Source organism: Ananas comosus, linkage group 13, assembly GCF_001540865.1.
Source record: "Ananas comosus cultivar F153 linkage group 13, ASM154086v1, whole genome shotgun sequence".
NCBI lineage: Eukaryota > Viridiplantae > Streptophyta > Magnoliopsida > Poales > Bromeliaceae > Ananas > Ananas comosus.
This window is the reverse complement of record NC_033633.1, coordinates 4584167-4603800: the sequence shown is the minus strand read 5'-3', so window position 1 is coordinate 4603800 and position 19634 is coordinate 4584167.

The following is a 19634-nucleotide window of genomic DNA, read 5'->3' as shown; positions in this document are numbered from 1 at the left end:
ATGTACCTTTCTCGTGAAACGAGAAACCTCATTCAAAAGAAAATAAAAAAATAAAGAATAATTAGTAAGATGAAAGAGTGCAACATCCTCTCAAATAATACAACAAGCTCTTCAAAATAGTGTAATATCTGTATAAGTAGTGCAATAAACGCATTGTTAATATACATTTTATATAATGTTTACACTAAATTACATACAGTTTAATATAATATGCGAAAATAATATGCAACATAATATATAATAAATTGTATGTAATTAATTTAGTGTAAAAATCATACAAAATGTGTATTAACAATGCATATGTTGCACTACTTATACAGATATTGCACTATTTTGAAGAGCTTGTTACACTATTTGAGAGGATGTTGCACTCTTTCATTTTATTAATTATTTCTTTATTCTTTTTATTTTCTCTTGAATGAGGCTTCTCGTTTCACGAGAAAGTTACATGCATGTAATTATGGCTTAGCAGTTGTCATTTCAAGAAGTTTTACACATCATTTAATATGCAATAAAATTTAATTTTCAAAAAGAAAGAGTGCAACACACATCTAAATGGTGCAATATTCTCTCATAATAGTGCAACATTTACACAAATGGTGTAAATATATGTATAAATAGTGTAAAATATGCACCGTTTGTACATATATTGTATAATTTTTATAATATATTGTAATATATTATATTATTTTCGCGTAATATACTAAACTGTACGTAACTTAGTGTAAAAATCATGCAAAATGTGTATTAACAATGCATATGTTGCACTAATTATACAGATATTGCACTATTTTGAAGAGATTGTTGCACTATTTGAGAGGATATTGCACTCTTTCATCTTATTAATTAATCTTTATTTTTTTTATTTTCTCTTGAATGAGGTTTCTCGTTTCACGAGAAAGGTACATGCATGTAATTATGGCTTAGCAGTTGTCATTTCCAAGAAGTTTTACACTTCATTTAATATGCAATGAAATTTAATTTTCAAAAAGAAAGAGTGCAACACACATCTAAATGGTGCAACATTCTCTCATAATAGTGCAACATTTACAGAAATGGTGTAAATATATGTATAAATAGTGTAAAATATGCACCGTTTGTACATATATTGTATAATTTTTATAATATATTGTAATATATTATATTATTTTTGTGTAATATACTAAACTGTACGTAACTTAGTGTAAAAATCATGCAAAATGTGTATTAACAATGCATATGTTGCACTACTTATACAGATATTGCACTATTTTGAAGAGATTGTTACACTATTTGAGAGGATTTTGCACTCTTTCTTCTTATTAATTAATCTTTATTTTTTTTATTTTCTCTTGAATGAGGTTTCTTGTTTTACAAGAAAGGTACATGCATATAATTATGGCTTAGCAGTTATCATTTTCAAGAAGTTTTATACATATTGGCTTAACAGTTGTATTTTTCTAGACATTTAAAGTATATAATTTTTATGAATTTTGAAAGAGGGGTAGTTTCGTCATCCTTCTGAAAATTCGGCCCGAATCTGCAAAAACTAAAAAGATGGCCCACTTTTGCAAAAGCGCAAATTAGTGAATTTTTTATGCAAATTGGCCAATATTTTTTAGAAATTTAAAGATGAATTAGTTCTACATCACAGTTAATTAATAAGAAAGCAAGGCATTGATATATGCCGCGCAGACCCAAAACTAGGAGGAATAATCTTCTGAATTAGACCGAATTTGTTACACATGTCATATTTTCCGACTACGTGGGTCTAAAGTTCTGAACTAAACCAAAACTTAACAGAAGATAAGTGTGCAAATTTACACACAAATGATCGTTTTTAATCATAGTAATAGAAACTATACCATAACAGAAGATAGTGTGCACATTTCAGCTTAATTGAAGGTGGGAGGGGTGGCTTGACTGGGCTCACTGAGTTCACTCAACTTCAACCTTCGGAAATATTTGATAGCCGTGAAACTTAAAAATAAATATAAAAAGTATAATATAATATATATATATATATATATATATATATATATATATATATATATATATATATATATTTTAAAATTAAAAAATTATAACTAAAGAAATATAAAATATATATTAAGTAGTCTTATATACATTATAAAGAATAATTTTTTAATTAATATTTTCTTAACTTTCATTATTTTTAGAGTTATANACTTAAAAATAAATATAAAAAGTATAATATATAATATATATATATATATATATATATATATATATATATATATATATATATATATATTTTAAAATTTTAAAAATATCTTATTTATTTCTGCATGACCAAAATATTCTCAGAAGCTGTTTGGTTGCATGTAATTATAACCGCACGGCAGTTGTAACTGCATGCAAATGTAAATTCGGTGTTTGATTTTATGTATTAAATCCAACTGTTGTATTAGGAACTGTAGGAGGAAATCCAGCTATAACAGTTGGAACTATATATGCCCAAATTAGCCGCAATTCCAATTGCAATAGTTGGAGAGGGTAATTTTAAACAAAATATAAGTTTATCTCATTAATCATTTTTTAAACAAAAAAAAAAAAAACATTAATCGGAGGTAATCTCACCATCATTCCTCAACTGTATACAACCAAACAAAATATTTGTAGTTACAGCGCTTTCTACTACATCCAACCAAAAAGGATGCATGTAATTGCAATTGCTATATTTTCAATCGCATGCATCCCCAACGATACTGTGTGAGGAAGTAAATTATCAAAATACGAGGATTATACTTCATCCAGAATCAACCAAGAGTCGTGTTGGTGAGCTTCAGAAAAGCCAAAGGTATTAAAATCACCAAAAGTGCATTGGAAATGAGTCCACGAGAGCAAATAGTGCAAAACCTGCACTTGAGCAAAACTGTTCTTGGGGACCGGTCTCTGTCAAGGAGGGACTGGTCCCATCAGCGGGTGTTGCGGGGATTGTTTGAGGCAACTGGTCCCTGGCAGGGAGGGATCGGTCCCCGAACGCGAACCCAGCGAGAAAACCAGAAAATTGGCTAAGTCCTGAAATCCCAGCACTTGGGAACCAGTCTCTTAGGAAGGAAACGGTCTCCCGAGGATCGGTCTCTCTGGGAGAGACCGGTACCCGAACGCGTGACCCGAGCTGAAGCTCTCGGGGACTGGTCCCAAGTCGGGGAGACCGGTCCCTCCGCGCGCGGACAGCCTAGTAAGAACAGTGCACAGAGATGAAAGGTGAGGGGCTTTTATGCAAAATGGCCTTAGTTAGAGGGGTATACATGGAAGATTGCTCTCTCCCTCTCTCATTTCACTCCCTCTCTCTCTCTCTCACTCTCTTGCTCTCTCTCTCTCTAGAAGGGAAGAAGAAAAAGAAGAAGAAGAAGAAAAGAGAAGGAAAAGAAGGAAGAAAAGGAAGGAGAAGAAGAAGGAGATCAAGAAAGAGAAGGCATTGGATCTCTCCCTCTTCCTCTCTTCTCTCTTTTAAGCTAATCTCGAGGTAAGCTTCTAACCCTAGCTTGTGAAATTTAGGGTTTTTGGGCTTTTAGCTTTGGGAATGGGGTCGAATGGACCCCTAGCACCATTGATGGTGGATTGAAGCTAGAGTTAGGGTTCCAAATTGCAAATGGCAAGATGGGAACCCTAGGGCTCCAAAATAGGGTTTTTGGTAAAGTATGGGATTGATCTCATTTGAGGCCATGTAAACATAATTGGTAGGTGCCTAAACGCGGGGGCGAAGTCGGATTTCGCATTCGTCAAGTGGATCAAGAGCTATCGGCAAAACGAGGCCGATTGAGCGTCATTTTCGACGAAGAAGACCAAGACTTCGTCGTAACGTCCATTGGAGGGCATTTCTAGAGCCTTCATACCCTCAAAAGGTGGGGGGTATCATCCCGAAGCAACCGGGTTTCCTTTTATGCCTAAGTTAATTTTATTCATCATATGTTGATTGTGCATTATAGGATTAATAGAAGTATATTTTCATTCCTTGCATGCTTACTTAGTAGTGTAGCGGTATGGACTTAACACTTGGACTAGGAAGGCATGAGGATTGGGTCTTGAGACAAAGAATCCTATAATGGCATAAAGAGCCGAACTTGGACATATGATAGCTTAGTAGAGTGGCATTGAACTAGTGTAGTAGAAACACAAAACAAGAATGAGCGGCATGTCAACTAGCTAGAAAACTTACTACAATAATCGAACGAGTGGCATCGAGTCTAGTGTAGTAAACATGACATGGTTCTAGGGACAGTAGAGATCCCAGCATCTAGGATGCATTGTATGTTGTGCAGCAGAGGCACGTTGACCCTTGTAGATAGGGTATCCTCTTGAGAGGATTGGATTATACTCACTAGTCTGTTTTTGCTGTAGGTGGTCGCACCACCGTGGCACCAGTCTCCGGAGCACTTCACTAGAGGCAGACGTAGTTGTCCCGTAGACGGTCTAGGTGTGCGAGTGCAGCTTCTCCTCACCTATGAGATTGAGAGTGAGTCGAGGGTTTAACCTACGGGTTAACCAAGTAGATTGGGTAATAAACATAAGATGCATAGTAGACTTGCATTATTATTTTGAGTAGACATAGTGTATGTTGTAGTTTACATTACTATGCACTTTTATATACTCATGACATGATACTAGCATAATAGTAGTTGTTGCATGCATTATTACCATTGATGGTATTATAGAGTAGTTGCAGTTATTTCTCTATATATCTATATATCTCTATATCTGTGTCAGCTTATACCTAGTGGGAAAACCGACGGCGTCGGCGGCCGAACCCACTGGGAACTATATTTATATAGTTTTCACCCCATGTGGTTTTGGGATACAAGTACACACAGAGATGAGCCTAGCGAGGACCGCGGTAAGGGCATAGCGCCCTAAGTGAGCTTAGTTAGTAGCTTTTCCTTTATGCATTAGAGTACCCTCGTGTACTAGGTACCATGTATATTTTGGATAGACATTGGAGAGCTACTTGTATTTTGGAGAAAAACATGTAGTTACATTTGGAAGATGAAAAGGTAATGTAATCAACTTATGTAAATGTTGAATGGTTGTAATAGTTAGACTATCTCTCTTTATACACTTGTACGTTACTTGTAGTTCTTGCTCTTAGTTACTTGGCACTTGTGTGCCTTAATCGATCATGTATGCATTGAATTTATTCTTCTGGGCAAATTCTTGTACATGATCTGGTTGCTTAGCTTTGGGCGGACAGGAGAGGTGCTGTCAGTTTGGCGGTCCGTCCGGCGCGCCTGAACCGTGCTAAATTGGTAGTGGATTTGGGACGGAGCGTGACACACTGTATTTATAATTACATCCGACTAACGGCCCTTATTGGTTCAAAATAAGTTCTCTCAAATATTCCTCTTTTCTATAGGATTTATTAATGAAATTGGATTTTAAAAGAGCATCTTGAATATTATTAAGAATTTTTAATAGTAGTAAAGGATAAAGAAGCAAAAGCCCCAACAAAAAGATAAAAGCCAACATCTTTTGGAATAATACACCTTTTCTTTTCTGATTTTTTTTTAAAAAAAATTAATTAAGGAAATAAAATCCAATGATAGAGAAAGAAGCTACTAATGGGAGAGATTGTGAGGCTATATTAATTCTGGTATAATGAAGTGTCGGCTTGCGAGTTCTGGATAAGAATTCGACAACTATACATGTATACATAAATAATGAATGATGATGAAGTTTGGTGCGTGAGATGGTTACTATGTTCGCACCTGTTCCAATTCTATCCACTCACTAATAAATGCATGTATTAATCCTCGTGGGGCACACCATATTTAATATATATATAGTGTATTCGAATGCCCTTTTCTCAAATGAATGCTAGCTAGGGTTGATATATCTGTAGAGCGCAGCTTTAATGGGAGCGATATATAATTCTAATTCACCCCCTTAATATGGATTGCAAGGGTTAACCCCTTTTATCAAGTGACCTGTAAAAACACCAAATTTAAATACACATCCCAAATAGAATGTATATGTAGCGGTGCGGCTTCCTAAAATATGTGCTCATAGAAGGGATGTTGAATTTTAAAATTTAAAATTTTAATTTGTTATTATAAATTTTTAAATTTTAAATTTGATATTTTATATATTTTAAATTTAAATTTGGTCTTAAATCATTATTTTCTATTTATAACTATCAACTATTTTTCTTATTTCCAATAACCATCCAAACATAATTTTTCTAATTCCAGCTTATACTCACAATTTCATCCAAACAAAAAAAACACTCATGTTCTTATAAAAATTCATACTTGTACCTATTCCCGGTATAACTAGTTCCTACTAATTATCGAACCAAACGAAGCCTAAGTGTTTTGATTTTTGATCAAAATAGTTTAAATAATATATTAACAAACATTAAAATTGTTTGAACTTTTTTAAACACCTCAAACAACGAAGCGTTCTATTTCAAAATACCCTAAATCAGATTTGTTAATATTTTATTAAACTAGCTTGATAGTGTAAGAGCCCAAATACTATTAATAATATTAAACTCAACTCTATAGGTTTGGGTTCAATAGCCTATTTGGTTGTTGACACTTTTTAAGATTTATAGAAAAGTAGAGTATGAATTGAGATTTCTCACATTTGATTTCTCTTAATTGATTATAAGATGCTGTGAGTACCTCTTATAAAAAATTATTGGGAGAGCAAGTACAACTCGTAAAGTTTGATAATGATTTCTTACAGATTAGATAATAACTCTCGTTTCCTAACCACAAATTTAAAATGCTTAAGCCCACTTATGAGTTTGAGTTCTGGTGGAGTAAAGGAGAGGAGCTTCGCTCATCTGTGGAGGATCAAAACTCCTCCAAAGTTAAAATTTTCGGATGTGTCTTGATACAAAGGTGCTTACTAAAGATAATCTTGTGCAAAGGGGATGGTCCGGTTAGGCCACCCGTGTGCTCTGTTTGGATGAACCGGAGACTATTAACCATCTTTTCTTGCACTGCTGCTTCTCAAGTGCGCTGCCGGTCTGCTTATTACAGAACAAATGGTGCCTGAATACTTACAGATCGATAGGCGGCATTGAAAAGTTTGCAGTGTTAAACAGAGAGTAGTTGGGAGAAGGGAGTCGGCAATCATAGTTGCTACTTGGTGGGCTATTTGGCTGGAACGAAATAGAAATTTTTTTTTTTGAGAGAGAGAAAGATAGCATGCTACCCGCTTCGTTTATTTCATTTAGAATTAAACTTAACTGAAAACGCGAATCAATTAGGATTTGATCTTGAGTCTCGGATACCAACTACCAAACCCTTTTGCCACTTGCACATAGAACGAAATAGAAAAAATTTCGAAAAAAAGAAAGCTCATGTTAAAACATGTGTTGGCAGATTTACATTCATTCAGAAACTTATGGAAAACATACTGTTTTTATTTTTTTATTTTTTTTTTTTTATTTTTTTTTTTTTGGTTGGAAGCGCAATTTACTTTCCAAAGTTGCTAAATTCACTTGAGCTCCCGTTTGGTAACTCTTGAACGTAGTATATTAAACTATGCTACAGGATAGTACAAAATCTCCTGAAGTTTTGGGAGAAAAAATATGTAACTGTAATTTTGAAGATAGTATAACTATACTGAAAAATAGATAAAAGTAAATACTCTAACATAAGAAAAAAAAAATTCCAACCCTTCTTAGAACATCCTTATTCAAAAAAAGCCATCAGATTTTAAACTTTGTTAAATTTCACACAAAAATTAAATTAATTCCAACATAGATTTTAAGTTTGAATCTTTTAAATAATCATTATATCAAATTTAAATTTATAAATTTAAAATTTTAAAATATGAATTTAACATTTACAATAATAAAAAATTTAACGTTCTATAAATTCAAATTTAAAAGTCAAATTTTAATTCAAAATTTCTAATTTTATAAATCAATTTAATTTTTCAAATATCAAATTTTAATGTTCTAACATTATAATCTTCAAATTTATTCTCAATTTTCAATTTTCAAATTTATACTTTATATATTAAAATTTAAAATTTAAATTTTCATTGTAAATTTTATTTTAATCTTGTTTTAAAATTCAAATTTTTTAATTTTAAAATTTCAATATCAATTTTAAACTTCAAATTTAAAATTTTAAATTCAAACTTTAAGATTTTCAATTAAAATGGTCTAAATATTAAAATTTAAATTTAACATTAATTTTAAATTTCAATATTCAAATCACAATCTCATAGGTTCAAATTCAATTTTAAATTTATTTTTAAAATATATTTTAAATTCAAATCTCAAATCTCGTAGTTCAAAATTTGCAAAATTGTAAACATTAAATTTAATTATATTTAAAATTTAAATACCTGATTTCAATTAAAATTTCGAATTTTAAATTTAAATTTTAAAATTTTAAATTTTGAAATTTCAAAAATTAAAATTTTAAAATTTAATTTTTAAAATTTTAAAGTGTTAAATTTTAATTCTAATTTTAAATTTCAAATTTTAAATCTAATATTCAATTTTTCAATTTCCCAATTTAAATTTTAAATTTAAATTTAAATTGAAATTTAAAATGTTCAAATGATTAAAGTTAAATTTTAATTTCAACTTGTAATTATGTAAATTTAATTTTAAAAATGTTTATTTTAACTGTAAATATTTAAATTTCATATATTCAAATCTCAAGTCTTAAGTCAAATTTAAATTTTAAATGGCCTTAAATTTAAATTTATTGTTATTAAATTTAAAATTTTAAATTTAAATGGGTAAAGTTCTGATTTCAAATTTTAAAATTTAAAATTTAAAATTTTTAATTTAAAATTTTAAATTTAATAATGTAAAAATTAAATTTAGATTTTCATATTTTAAAATTTTAATTTTTAATTTTGAAATTCAAATTTTCAATTTTGAAATTTTAAATTTAAAAATTCAAAATTTCACAATTCACATATCAAATTTTAAATTTTAACTTTTTATTGAAATTTTAAATTTTAAATTTTAACTTTTAATTTTAAAATTTAGAAAAATCGCGTGAAATTCCAGTCCAAACAGTTTAAAAATTTAATCGGTGGAATTTTTTTGAGTTGCAGAATTCTCTATTTCATGTAGACCATTTTTTGAGTTGCAGGATTCTCTATTTCATGTAGACCAAAACCACAGTTTATAAATTCCGTGGAGATTTTTTCTTTGCATCCAAACATGCTCTTACTCTTTGAATGAGACGGTAGCATGCTACTTACATTAATTTCTATCTCAAAAAAAGAAAAAAAGAAAGGTTTGAGTTGTGACCCCCACATATTTAATTATAATTTTTCTTCTAAATTTCTCATCCGTTGCGTTTCCATTATTGTGCATTATGCTTCCGAAGTTGTAGATCGCATCCAATATATAGATTTAAAATTATAGGACATCAATCAATTATCAAATATAAGGTGGAATAATTAACGCATGATATTCATGATCGAGTGCAGGCGAAAACTTCTCCCCTAAGTCTTGCCGCTATGATCGATCTACTCTCGTCTTCTTGTTTTGTGATTCTGTGTCTCCATCCATATCGCTGTACATTGCATGGAATCCGAAACAAACGAGACAATTCTTCGAAAGCTATGGATTTTACATAATTTATTATTCGGTGTAAAATGATCATATATATAAATATCGCTCTATTTCCCATATGTAAAATAAGAATATCTCTATCTGTTTTACTATATCAAAGGCTTGAGCGGTAGAAATGTGATCTAGGCCTAGTACAATGACAATAATGAAAAAAGGACAAAGGCATGGTGAAAGCACAACAAAATCCCCCAATTTCCAAAAAATTAATTTCCAAATTGCTAGATAATTAATAAGAAAATGTTCATTTTTTTAAAAGATAAATTTAAAGATAGTTAGGAAAATAAAGTTTAACAAAATTATTTTTTAAGTTAATAAAACATCTAATTTAATATAAAATAACTAGCTCTAACCATAATTAGTTTTTTTGTGAGAGATAGGTAGCACGCTACCCGCTTCGTTTATTTTATTTAGAAATAAACTTAGCTGTAAATATGAATCAATTAAGATTCGAACTTGGGTCTCGGGTACCAACCACCAAGCCCTTTGCCACTTGCTCTAGGGACGGTCGGTCTCTAACCATAATTAGTTAATTCACGAATTATTCGCAAATTATTAAAATTCCGAATAAAACAGTCCGTATGCGACTTATTCTCAAAAATTCAAAATAAAACGTGAGTTTTTAGATTAGATTTATTATTTACGAGTAATTCGTGTATGCCGAACTATTCGGCCAAAAAAAAAAACGTGCAAAATTTTTAGATAAAATCCCTTTCCGAATTATTCACAAATTATTGAAAAACTTCATGATCTTTCGGAATATGTGGATCATGAAAAAGATGAAAATGGAAATGACAATAAAATTTGCTATTAGTTTTTTACTTAATCTATTTTTTTTGTTAATTTTTATTTTTATATTCTTAAGAATTTATAACCATGTACGCTAATAATATAAATTTAGGACAAAAAAGCTCAGTTTAATAGTCGAATTTTTTATTCCGAATTTTTAATTAGTGAACGTATAATTTTCGTATAAATTGCGTATCTAAATAATTGGTGAATTTCTTTTTTAAGCCGTATTTTTTAATAAATTTAAAAATTAAGATATAAATTTTATTGGAATTATACACGCACCGTTTGCCTGCGGAATCCGAATTCCCTAACTGTGGCCGTAACCAAATAAAGTTAAGAAAGCAATTATCCATATGAGACAAAAGTTCAGGCCCTATTTTAAAACAATGTGTAGGCCCAGTGATTAAGCATTTCCATATTCCTTTTTTTTAACCTATTTTATTAATAGAATAAATATAAACCCCTTTTTTATTTGCACTTCTATAAATAATTCTATAATCCTTCAATTTTTACAATTAATTCTTTTAGATAGCTTTTGATTTGAAAACTAAATTTTGAAGAATAATTTTTATTGTTCCTGAAAATAGGAGATATCCCGGTGTAAGTTAGAACAACTATAAATTTATGTTTGGATGTATTCAAAAATATTTTAGTGGATATTCTTAATAATATTTGAATAAAAGCCTAGAATAATGTTTAAATATGTTTAGAAAATAAAATTATTTATTTATTTCAATATATTTTATATAAAACTGTTTATACAATTACTTCATATAATCTTTTATAATATAATATTTTAGGTAACAATTTAATTTATATTAGTGTATTTATTTTATTTCATATAACATTTATTTTAGGTATCAATTTATTTTATAAAATTTATCCATATTATATGTAATGAATAAAATATAATACTAACAATATCCTTATAATTTTAATTAATAATACTTCAATAAAAATTAAAAATTATATATATAATATATGGAAAAATAATTTAATACATATAATACTTAATATAAAACAAAATAATTAAATTTTAATGTATAAATGATAAAACTTAATAAAATAAATAATATATATATCAAATTTAATTAATTTATATTATATAATAAGATTTTCAGTATAAATATACTATCGTAAAGATAATATTTATATTAATATATTTATTTATAGGCTGGGCTACTATACTCATATGAGTATAGAGCTCTCTACACTCATAACTTTTCGACCGTTCAGATGAAAAAAACGTGCAGTTAGGATGAGAATGGTTACGGTTAGGTTGATAGTTGGCCCCCTAGGTTTGAGTAGGTGATTGGTTGAATAAGTATAATCTAACGGATGAAAATCATTAATGGGTAGACCAAACGACCAAAATCTTATGAGTACAAGAGGCTCTATTGTAGTATCCCGGGGGTTTGGTATCGATTGTCTACAGTATTAGCGATTAGTCGACATATCTGGAAAGTGTCGGACTGAATCTGAATCGTTTTTGCACAAAATGGATGCAGAAACGAACTTGGCGCACTCAAATAAGCAAAACCGGAGTTTTGTCAGTTTCGGGCGCCAGAAATGGTTTGGGTCGCCCAGAACTTGAGTGCTGATCTGAACTGAAACTGGAAGCCAATTCGGATCCTGGTTTCAGGCGCCCGGACGTGGGCTCGAATGTTCATCTTGGAATTATCGATTTCGTTGACACGTGTTTGGTAGTAGGTGAGGTACGCCGGATCACGTTAGGGGCACAACAGACCGAAGGCGGAGGAACCGAAGAGGGAGTGTTGTATGGCCTGGAGGATTCGGACACCTATTTGTTGGTTTCGGGGACCCGAAAGTTCTGTTTCCTGCAGGACAGTAGGTTTATATTCTTTTGTTCCTGAGGCTTACTGGACCCTTCTATCCCTTTATAAAAGCATATGGATGAACCCCTGAGCTGCTTTTTCACCCTTTTTCATAGAGAAACCCATATTTTGCATTCTAGCCCCTCCAAATTCTCCAATTTTCACAATTCTACCTTGAGGACTGCAATTCCAGCAGAATTCCAGCAGCGACCTTCGGCATTTTGGCTCGTGTGCGACGTAGGAAGATCCGATTGCTGCGAAACTTGATTTGGTGGATTATAGATTTCTTGGAGATTTCGTGTGCCAATTTGACCGCATTTGATTGAGGTTAGTTGAGTCAATTGGATGTTTTTCTGAGCTGCTGGTGTATTTGAGCTGAAGTTGAAATATTTATGGTTTTCTTGATTCAATCTTTGGAGGAAGTTGGGATTTAGACCAGAGGTTGTTTCTCCATCATTCTCTACTGGTTTTGAGACTTTTCTCCACCTGAATTGTGGATTGGAAGATTTGAAGGCGAATTTGACATAGTAATTATAAGGATCTAAGCTTAAGTGCTGAAATTGAGGGTTTTGATGCAAACTTTGGGTTTTTTGTGCTTAGATCCTTAGAGAGAGTCTTTGCTGTTTCGTGATTGATCTTGGCAGGGCATTCCGGCGACTTCCTAACCGTGCCGGACTCACGCTAGAGGTGGGTTAATGTTAAGCTACCGAAAATTTCGGATTTCCTTCTAAGCCTAGTTGATGGCAGCATGTATTTTGGTTATTGTATATCATGTTAATTAGCTCGAATTTGTTGATTTGCATGCTAAATAAAATCTGAATTTGGAGCATAAATTAGTGATTTAGATAAATTATACACGTTGGACTTAGAATTGACTTAGGAGAAAACAATCGATTTTACACTGTCATTTTCTGAAACTAGCAGATTTAGCTCTAAGAGTCGTAGTTTGTTTGTATCGTCGCAGTTTGTGGGCGGTGGATACCCAGAGTAGTGTAGAATGCAGTTACACTCGTGTTGGAATGCCGAGTTTATTTTTATAGTAGTGTATAGGCTGTTCCAGACTGTCGGATGCCGTTGGGGTTGACGGTGGACCCAGATTGCAATTTGTTGATGCCAAAATTAAAATTAACATGCCGACTTAACTCACGTATGAGCCAATAAAGACACGTGGTACACCAGGAGTCGGCAATAAGGCACCTGAAGGTTTTAGGCAGGAACGATTGAGAAGTGGGGCGTAACTTCCATGAGAAGTGAGCGTAACTTCCACGATGGGGCGTAACTTTCACAAGGAGTGGGCGTAACTTCCACAATCATTGTTACAACCATTCCCCTCACTACTTTCAACCAACCAATAATATGGGTTGATATTACTATAAATAGTAATTTCGAAGCCTGCAATAGGGTCTTTCTCCCCCTCGAACGAGAAAACCATCTTCATTTTCTCTGCAATTTTATCGCTTTTCTAGGAGTAGTCTAAATATAATCTTTTTCTTTTCCGCATTTACTGCTTTCTTAGGAGCAGTTTTAAGTTAGATTCTAGAGTCTGTATCCCCCACGGGCACACCTAGTTGTAAACTATATTTGCAAAGTCTGTATGCCCCGCAGGCACACTCTGTTGTAAACTAGATTTTCAGAGTCTGTATACCCTTCGGGCACACTGTGTTTTATTAATATATAAAGACCTTCGGCTCTTTCAGCCGACCAATCATTGTGTATTCTATATATTCGGTTCATCAGCCGACCAATTACTGTGCATTTCATCTATTCGGCTCTTTCAGCCGAACCGAGTCTACAGTAAAGGTTTTCGAACTCGGCTGATCCGATCCCTCGTCAGCCGAATCGCTTGATCTAGTCAAAGGGCGCAAACTTCGAGGGTCACTATCGGGCGCCGTTTCGCATCCCTACACGCTCCCCGAGGAAGATCTTTGACCAAGTCAAAGATAAAGGATTTCGACGCCTAACACTATTTTTGCATCGGATTGTGCCGAGGGCACATAGATTATAGTTGTTAGACCAGCTAGACCTTTCTACTTTGATTACAGCCTGTGAGAGCCTGATTGAGCTCGGCAGAGATACGCTTGCATACTCGGTTGGGTAACGCCCACGAGTGCCACTCCGGAGTCGGACTTTGTGCTTTTGCGCTGTTGTCGGTTTGTCCTGGTTGGACTTACTCTCCACTGATAACCCATCGTGGTGGTAGTTAGTATTGCTTCGACAGGCGGGGCGAGTGTGTTCAGTCCCTAACGAGATTTGGGTTAGACATTGCATTATCATACCTACAGATTGTTGATTAGTGATAATATAGTAGCATGTAGCTGTAGAGTTTTTTCAGCTTTATTTACTATCCTTGAGTATATATCTGTAGACTCAGTAGGTGAGCCATTGAGGTCGGTAGCGGTACCCACTGAAGATAACTTTTTGCAGTAGTTCTCACACTCAGTTGTTGAAACTTTTTGCAGAGCCTTCTTCTTCGGCTGCTGCTATTGTGGATACAGATCGTGGAAAGGGAGTCGCGAGTTAAATCCCTTCCCGTTTTGCTATTGATCTAGAGATATACCAGCTTCAGGTAGTGTTGATTTTTGGTTCTTGTACATACTGATGCTTGGTTCTCGCTGGAGCGAGTGTTATGTATCTGGAGGCTATGTATGTATGTTGAATCGATGTATTTATATATGTTTTTCTGTTTAGCAGATCTATACTACTGGTTGTAATATTGTATGTTTACAGGTACAGATACAGCTATCGCTTCGTATGTAGGAAAAATTTTAATGTATACGGCGGGTCTGTTAGCGAGTCTTGGAAAACGAGTAATCCGGGGCGTGACATCTATACTCATAAGAGTATAGCAGCCAGACTCTTTATTTATATACCTATTTATCTTATAAAATAAAAAAAAGAATAAAATTCTTCTTTATTTCTAAGAACAATCTTTAACGGGTTGTTTCAGAACAACCCGCTTTGTTTTGACTGGAATAACTTATTTCGTTCAGTTTCACAATCGTTTGATTATAAATCGGGGAATATCACTTTCGTTCCGCTGGAATATCCCCTGCCAAATGAAGGCTTAATATTCATCAAATAGTCGGATTGATTATCTTTTGCAAGTGAAAATACTAATTAAACAGTGAACCTGCTTGAATATCTTTTCTTCTTCATAACTTTTTGTCCAATTTGCATAAAAAATCCACTTATTTTGGGCTTTTGCAAAATCGGGCCACTTTTTTCGTTTTTGCAGATTCGATCCGCTCTTTAAGTAAACTGACCAAAATGCCCCTCGTGTATAATAGCCTCCCGCGTATTTCTTAACATACATATACTACCCAGCCGTACAGTCTGGCACGCATTAAATGCGCCGCTTCCGCCTTACGCAACCTCTCTCATTTATCGGAACCCGGACCACATCCGCCGCCCTATTCGCCGGCCCCGTTGTTTGCTGTTCGGCTTTACTAATAAAATTTTCGAAGCTAAATGACAAAAACTGCACGCCCCGCAACAGGGATAATAGTGCAACGCAATGGAGCAACGCCACGAAAAATGGTGCAACCGACCTTCTAACAGTGCATCCCTAGTCTAGCTCCAGTGCAACCTCGACATACCCAATCAAAATTTTACTTTACTTATTTATTAATATAATCTGAAGTTAAAAGTGCAAATGAACGACGTCCCCTCCAAATGTAGGCGAAGCGTCGGCGGCGCTGCACGGTTGGCTGCGGGGCAGGACGGTCCGCGATGTGCGAGATAACTGCTAAACGATTGAAGAAGATAAGTGTCAGCGGGGCCAGACGGTCGCCGGCGGGTACGCAGTTCGAGAGGTGTGACATAACTGCTAAACGATTTAAGAAAAATAATTATGTAAAGTTTCTCATAAAAGCTCACGCCTTCTTTCTATTGTAAAATAAGTAAGTCCATAGTTAAATGCGAATAATAGTGCAAGGTAGTGTGAATAACAGAATAATAGTTTACGAAAGAGTGCAACGAAGCTGGTAAGAGTGCAATAAGGATTCATAACAGTGCAATGGATTTAAAAAAAAGTGCAACGAAGCATTGTAAGGGTGTAATACTGTAGTAATACCAGTGCAATGGTCTGATAAATAGTGTTACTAAGCTTGTAATTGTGCGTTCGAGAGCCGAGTACACGATTTTATAGTATTGTAACCGGTAAATATTGTAACTGGTAAATAATATAACAAATTCGTAAGGAGTCCATTAATCAGTGAATAAGAATTATATTATCTTTAAAGCCGAGTACACGATTTTATAGTACTTTACAAAATACAAATAGGATTTGCATACAATGCAACCTTCTATTACATCAACTATAACAAACTCTTCATAATAATTAATTAAGAAAAGTATGTAATCATCGAAGTTTCTCTGCAATTTCACTCGCACATAGCGGACGCTAATAGGTATAGACCATGGGAGACTGCCGAAGGAGACTGCGAGGAGGAGGAGGCTCGATCGGAAGGGTACGATCCAGCAATGAGGCGTTAAGATTGATTCGTACTATCTGGAATGTTTCATTTGTTGTAAGCCCTTTGGAGCTCCGGTCTATCATGAAACAGACAGTATAGTTAGAAAAATATTAGAATCCAACGATAAGAATAAAAATCTGCAAGAATTTAAGAACCTGTATGACAGGAGGACCAATGGGCTCCTAGTAAATAAAACATTCTAGATAGTGCAAATCAATCTTAACGCCTCATTGCTAGATGGTGCCCTTCCGAGCGAGCCGCCTCCACCTCGAACTCTGCTTGTGGCTGCTGCGGCGACTCAACCCTTCGTAAAGGCGACGATCGTAAAGGCGACGAGGTTAAAGCGATGCTACGAGTGGCCAAGAAGGCGAAGGCGAAGGCGACGAACGACATTCCCCCCAGTAGGAAGCGCCGCGGCGGAGTAGGAGGAGGATCCATCTTATACTCCGCCACTGCGCTTCCTTTTGCGGCGAACGCCGTTTTCGACTTCCCCTCCTTAACCAAAGGTAGTGTCGCCTACACAGGGAATGCATATGAACAACCCATATTTAAAATTTTAAACAAACGAATCGTCACCTCACCAACCCGCCGGTGCCTCTTTGACTGACCTAATCGAATATAACTTAAGTTATATTCAAATATAACTTAATCGAATATAACTTAAACGTCATTGTTGGTGCCTGCCACTAGCATTAAATGAGACAGGGGATTAATATTGCAACGAGCACAGCGATTAAGAGTGCAACGGAGGGTAAAAGACTACGACTAAGATTGTAAAGGTGCAATGCTGTCGACATAATAGTGCAATGGTTTAAGAAATCCTAACGCGTCGGGTGAAGAGACCGACCAGCAAACACTGGGTGTGGTGAATAGCGTGGAATATTACGTTTCTAGCGCGCGGGCGCATTTAATGCTTGCGGAAACGTACATACAGTAACGTGTACATATAGTATCTCTTCGACTCATCGAAGAGACACCGGCGTGTATAACGAAGCTGCCTCGGGAAGATAAGGCGACTATTCAAACGTATTTTCGTTTAGTTTAAATATGCGTTCTACAGATTCATTACCCTAAAAGGCGTTGCACAGTTATTAGCGTATTGCACTATTCAAAACATAATTACACTCTTTTTTTCAGAGTTGTTCAATTTTTCATATTTGTCAAACTTGTTTTACTAATAATTTCATATAATCAACAAATAGGGAGAGAATTTTATACTGCGTAATCACTTACTGCTATATTAATGTGACTCAAAAAGTATACAAACCGTAATGTATTGTACCGCATTGCACTTTTACGATGAATGTTACTCTAATATTGGAATAGTATTGGACGCTTAGAAGCTTTCTTGCACTCTTTTAGCACATGTTGCACTATTATTGCCACTTAACGTTGCACTATTATTATACGGTTGAAAGAAGGTAGTGAGCAGTTTTAAGATAGTATTAGCTACTTGAGGTGAGTAATTACTAGTTTTCGTTCCCGCAGAAAGGTCGAAATTCATGCGCATTAATAGGTAGTGACCTAAATGGTTACTCTATAGGGACTTGGGCAACCGGCGCCGAAGAAACGGCGATCATGGAGGTACACGAGACGAGGGGAGAGATTTGAATGAGACCTCGACAATGGGGCGGCTCAGTCGTAATTGGAGGATCGAGCAACGAGGCGTTAAAATTGATTCGCTCTATCTGGAGTACTGTGCTTGGTTTGCGACTAGCCACCTCTATATCAGGTTCTTAACTTCTGCAGATCTTTTTTCTTATAGATCGATCGATCCTAAACTTTTTCTGACTATACTTTTTCTTTACAAACAATATAGTGCCAGAACGGCAATGCGAAAGGGTGCTAGTCCCTATGATCGAGGCTCTCATCTCGGCAATCATCTTCTGCTCTTTCTCCCAGCATTATATACCTTTTGGAAGAACAGTGGCGTCGGTTCAGTGTGCGTCAATTTTCCTGTCAGCTTTGATGATGATTCTGTACTTTTGTAAAATGAAAGAGATCCAGTTGTATAATTTGTTACTATATTAATAAAGAGAACCCTTTCATTACATTGTTACGACTTAATGTAAACACATCTATATATATCATTCTTTTATTGCACCAATTTGAGGTGTAAGACACTATTACAATGGATGTTGCACTATTAATAACGCTGCGGTACCCTTACAACCCATATTTAAACAAAACGAATCATCGCGGCAGTGAAACATGACCAATATATCCGGAATAATATTTCAATAATTTGAATAAATGGTGCAACGAATCGTTCAGCAGTGTAACCTATTCCAACCAATTGGTGATTCTTGAAATTAATAGTAAACGAAGTCTTTAAGTGTGTAACTATGATAAAAAGACTGCCATGAGTGCGATAAAAATGCAAATTGTACTCAGATATTGTGATAAGATGAACATAACAGTGCAAATAAGTACGTTAAGAAGAGAACGAACAGCAAACACTTTAGATTCCACTTAAAGGGGTTGCATCGTTATTAGCGTATTGCACTATTAAAAACATAATTGCATTGCATTGTTACGTCGAATGCTACTCTGTTACCGGTACAGTATTGCACCTTTAGATTCATTATTGCACTCTTTGATGGTTCGTTGCACTATTACAAAAATATACTTGATCAATTATTCTCTACGTTACACTATTACTAATTAGCCTTGAACTATTACAATAAGGAGTGTGGATTTTTCGATGTTTCCTGCGGTGCGCCCGCGGATGTCGTCGCGCGCGGCTGATTTGCTCTGGCCAGACGAGGGTTCTTGCATGACCTTTTGTTGTGCCCCCACCTCTGGCAATTCCCGCACCGCTTCTTTATTAAGTTGTTATCAATGGACTCTCTCCGCGCAACCCTCCTTCTGCCAGGTTGTATGCGCATGTTTGGCGGCCGCGCCGGAACAACTTTACTTGGTATTGCAGGCCATAGCTTTTTGCCTCTAGTGGGGGGGACGCAGTCGTTGTAG